The sequence below is a fragment of the Chelon labrosus genome (assembly GCF_963514085.1).
Source record: "Chelon labrosus genome assembly, chromosome: 5".
Classification (NCBI taxonomy): Eukaryota; Metazoa; Chordata; class Actinopteri; order Mugiliformes; family Mugilidae; genus Chelon; species Chelon labrosus.
This window is the reverse complement of record NC_140341.1, coordinates 23,871,179-23,876,831: the sequence shown is the minus strand read 5'-3', so window position 1 is coordinate 23,876,831 and position 5,653 is coordinate 23,871,179.

Sequence of the window (5,653 nt, the reverse complement as noted above, 5' to 3'; positions counted from 1 at the left end):
TAGCGCTCCGCCAGCCCACTTTTTTGCGTCACTCGGGGAGTAGAGGAGCGCCGAGGGAGGTCAAGTGCCTCGTTAAAGCAGGATAGAGATCCTTCTAGATAAGGAAACCAGAAACACTTAGCCTGCGCCCTCTGTGAAGCAGAACATTTATATGACAGGAGGAGCGATGCTGAGGACGAGGATAGGGACGAAGTGACAGCACAAAAGAAATAAAAACTTTTCTTGTGTTTGATTTAAGGGCTACGCGGTTAAATTTGTCATGATGAGGGTGGTTATGAGCTGGAGGAAGAAAGCATGAGGACAAGACGATAATGGTTGCAGAATTGCACAATTTACAAGAGGAAGCCTGTAAAATAATGACAAAGAGATGATGAAAAGGGAAGAGTCATTAGTTTATCACATGTTCTCTTCTCAGTTTAAACCATGAGTCCCTGCTGCTGTGGATATTGGGAACTGTGCATATCCACAGGCTTTGTAACTATGCTGCAGTTTGTACAACAAAATGAGTTAACTATTCAAAAATAACTATTTTACTCATTCAATTACTGACTCTACTTTTGACTTTGATTGAAACTTTTTGCGTCCCCCCAAAAAATAAATTTAAATGACACTGGTTATGTTTCACTTCCATAAAGTTAAGGAACTCATTAGAGACAGATTAACTTAAAATAAAAGCAGTAGATGTCAAATATCCTGACTCCTGCCTGCCAGTATAGATTGGCATAGCCAGACTCAAGTCTTATCAGAATCTGAGTCTCATTAAGGAGCGTGTTTCCAGTGATACAGAGAAAAAAAAAAAAACACCTCTGCACGCAGTTGTTTAGTCCGACAATCAATCAGGGCAATTTTGTTTTAAATAAAGTAAACTAAACTAAGTCTGTTACTCTTCAGAGTAAGCCTGCCCAAACAATTTGATTAGCGTGTGTGATCTTTGCCGGAGCATAATCAGTTCCAACAGAGCAGTTCCAGACCAAAGGTCTTTGTCAACCAGTTACACGAACTTCAGACTTATGTTCTCAGTAGTTCGGATTTTACAAGATCAATTCTGAAGTATGGATTCAAGGGACGAAAGTACGCAGTGCCATCATTATGGAATTGGAACAGCTCTATACTTGATGACATCAATGAAATGCATTCTGGGAGGGATACCTGGCTATCTCAAGTCGATACAAGTTACCCCCAGATACATCCTCAATAAAGGGCACATCAGGGCGGTTGAAGAACACATCCGGGTATTTGGACTGTACTTGGTCAGATGCACACAGTATAGACCAGAAAAGCCCCAGTTTTACACCTCAAAATAAATTTGGGGCAAGGAAGTTGGTCTGGCTTCCAGGCTAGCAAGTACATGTAAAGTTCCATAAATGCATTATAACTACACTTCCCATAGTGCAACAAGCGACATAATTTTATTCTACTCTGTTTGGTAGCCCCTGCTGACATCATTATGATTTTCGTAGAAATTAAGCATCTCTAAAGCCAAACTTGCTTTTGTAGGTTGAGTCTGAACTGTAACAATACAAGATTTGTACTGGACATGGCGTTGCACAGTTTTAACGCTGCACATGTGAGGACCCTCGTGCTCTGTAAGTATGACAAAAGGAGTTGTTAAAACTTCTGTCTAACCTTGCCTGTGTGTCACAGTCTTTAATCTCTCTGTTTAAATGACTATAAAGTATAACAAAAAGCTCCCTTGCTGATAAAGACCACATGATATCACTCATCTCAGTGCTTTATGAGTAGCTTAGAATAAAGATTCAGGAACCACAAATAAAAAGGTTTTCCCCCACCAGCGCGGGGATTCAAGCGTTCTGCCAGCACGGAGTCACCAGAGTAGTAAAACACTACGCAAGTTTAGCGTTCAGACGCAATTAAGTTGCCATACACAAATTTAGAAGATCAGGGAAACTATCCCACATCAAATTTTCTCCCAGAGGGATTTATCACAGCACACAGATCCGGAAGATTTGGCAGGGATGGCAGCTTTGTGCTTAATTATTTCAAGGCATGTAAGGAAAGCTGGACGCCTCGTAGACTCGGTGGTTTTGTGACTTGCAGGATGTGTTACATGCTGTCATCTGGATCTCTTTGTCTCCCTCGCTCTCATCATGACTGATAATGAAATTAGTTTCTGAATCACGTCCTTTATAAACATGATTGATACATTACCCCCCCCCACATACTTGGCAGTCCTATAAACAAACTTATAAAAAGGCATCAAAGGGGCTGTTTCTGTATTGTAAAACAGGCTGGAGTGTATGGAAGGCTGTCAGTGGCCAAAAAAAAAAGATAAAATTGGTCAAAAATGTAAATTTAAACCCATAGTATTTCAAAATGATAACGTAAAAGGTCATAATGTTAAAAGATCAAATTTTATTTCAGAGGACTAAATTATGAGGCAATAAACAGATATGTCAACATACAAAGTAAGAATGTTAACCCAGTGGATCTCTATTAATGAGACAGTATTTCATGAATTTGCTAGAACTTGTCAAAGAAAAGATAAGAAAAAAATATAAAACAAAATCCAAAATCTTGACTTAGAAATTATGGGACAGCACGTAAAAATGCTCAGGTCAGAAAGTCAGAAGTGTGATTTATTACAAGTACTTTATTATTATAATGGTTAACTTTAAGCTGATGTCAAGTTCTCAGACTGAATCACGTCAAATTATTAGCCCACTATTGAGCTATTATCATTTGGAACTACAAGTCTCACCTGTTTTTACTTAGACGTTAATATTTGCGAAATACGTCACCCACTTTGAGGGCTATTTTATAAAATGTCAACGATAATCCCAGGTCCCAGCAGGCAGCATCGCTCTGACACACTCGTTACATATTCATACAGTCAAGAGGAAATTGTGAGGACAAACTCACACACTTCCAATAATATAATTCAGACAACTTCCACATCTGGACTGGGGTAACTGGCCACATCCCATTTTGAGCCCTCATACACGCACACCTTCGACTGTTTCCCATTCCTCACCAGAGCGTTCCTGCTCAGTTACATTCATTAAAAATGATGTGGGAAACATTTCACTGCTGTTCTCAGTTCAACTTGACTCTTTGCGTCTGGAGACATAAAGACTACATTTTTTTGTCCAACGTTCCTTCCAGCTTCATTTCACGGTTCCCACTTTTGTTCCTGAAGGGTTTTGTTTCAACGTGAAAACATTTGTTATTTTTATCTCGCACTACTCACTCTCTCTTGCGCTGCTATGCGAAACATGAAACTGCCGAACCTTTAATTCAATAATAAACTAAAACACTGAGTTTTCCCAATAGCGCCTGTATTTTTGTCGAGTTGCAGCGACTGGTTCAATTGAATCTTTATTGTCCTGGAGGGAGAGACATGACTGAGCTTACTTTTCACAGTCTAGTGGCGAGTGCCATGTAAACACATTAGGTCATGCAGGCTTCATGAATATATAGTTTATGGTCTTGTGCGATCAGATTGTTAACTTTTAGTGTGGCAGTATCATGGAACAGCAGTGATTTAACACTGTGGTGAAATATATGGAAATATAAGATTTTGAGTCTACGCTTCTCTTTTTGTCTCCTTGACATGTCCAGTTTTAAAATTTACATAGCCTTCCCCTCCGATTCAACAGAAGGTCTCTTGTTACCAACTCAGTTTGCTTCCAGTGATAAAAATAATGTTTATACAAAACAAGCAATATCTAGCAATCGATGTACCCACATACCTTTTTCCTTACTATAAAAACTGACATTCTGATTGAAGGAACAAAAAAATACAAACAGGTATAAATATAAATCATCAGTTAAATCAACTGATCTTTTTAAAACACTTTATGAACAAGACCAGGTACGTCATCCAGAGATAGCTCACCCCTAAAAATGATTAACAAGAATAAGATGAAGAAGACCACTAAGATGTCTTGAAACCTATATTGGCCAGTGCATGAATGGAATCACTTGTGTTACTTCCTCATGTGAGCTTACATCAGCCTATAGCGGTTCAAATGGAATTTAATAAAAACACCTGCAGCATAATGACAGTAGCATAGACGCTTGCGAGCACTGCATGTGTCACGAGGGCAGGACAGTGTAAGGACAGGACAAAGACTGTGTTGACCAGGTTTGCAAAATCAAGGTAGCTAATAACTGTGCAAAGTTTTATAGTCACCTGTAACCAACAGGTACAGTGATGTAAGGAACAGGTTCTAATGGGGCTTGGGTTCTTTGTAAGGACACCTACAGCTAGCGGCTCAGGCTAGGCTCACTGGGCTACCTAACACATAAGCTAAGGCCAAATGTCAGAGCATGTGCTATTGCTAGTAAGCACACAATTGACTGCTTAAATTGATGCTTAAATATTATACTGCTTCTGTGCTAATCTAACAAACTAGATGCACCAGTTAAGTGATGAACCAGTTTAGAAGTGCTGGTGGAAAGAGCCAGGCTAGCAGTTTCTTCTCGTTTTCAGTCTTTGTGCCAAGCTAAGCCGAGGAGGGGCAAGCTGTAGATCTGAATGCAGAGTAAAAACATGAGAGTGGTATCAATCTTCTCATCTTGCTTAACACAAAAAAAAAAAAAAAGAAAAGCAAATAAGCACTGTTTCACAAAATGTCATGCTCTGACCTTAAATTCAATGTGTAGTATCCGGATGATTTCCTTCTGCTTGAGTGCAGAGTTCTACAGCATTGCTTCTTTCACGCTTTGGTGGAAAACCATAGCAACTTTGGTCTGATTACGTCTTTCAAACGTCTTGTAAAGTCAAAGGTGATATATACATAGAGATGCAGTATAGTATTCGGCCTTTTACACCGTAGAGCGTTCCCATTGTGTCTTTATTTTTATACAGTACTATAAGGGCCTTCCTTTACTTTGGCCTTTTACTGTCATGAACCTTTAAAGATCCACTTTACAGAAATTGCAGAGTGGGTCTCCTGGTTACTTTCACCGCTTAATGCATCTACAGGACCATCATGAACCCGTACTCAAGTACATCCCACAAATTAAGTAGAAGGTAGTTTACTATGATAGGATTTATGATAGAAAGTCAGGAATAATTACAACATGCAGTCATTTAAAGATAGCTTGTGGCTATTTTGCCAAATCCCTCCTCATCTCCCTCTGCAGCTTGACCTTTCTTTACCTCACTCTTCACCTCAGCACATGGCCCAGTGACACTGAGACGGTACACAGAGCAGTATATTAACTAACAGTAGTTATGTTTGTCACACCCTAGCTCCGTGTCTCCTCTCCGAGAAGCGAGTTCAAGCGAAGTTCACGTTTCTTGGAGAGTTTTGGACTGAGCCGCCGAAAATGAGCAAAGCAGAGGAGCGCGGCAGAGCAGAGGTTAGTCAATTACAAGGCTCAACTCGAGTAACAAACTTCTAACAAGCAAATTCTTGGCTCTGAGTGCGTGTGCGTGTTTTTGTGAGTGCAGAGGACACAGACAGAGAGAAAGACAGAGAGAGAGAGAGACAGGGGAGGAAAAAAACTGGGGGTGCATGTGGCTGTCAATAACCAACAGTGTTTGAAATTTGTATGTTTTCACATGTAGGGACTTTGTGAGCAATTTTGTGCGAAATGTGGACTAGGACAAAGTGCAAAGAAAGAAACAGCTGTCCAATTCTATCATGCTGGGACAAAAAACAAAGCTCCCAGTGAAATAACCTGC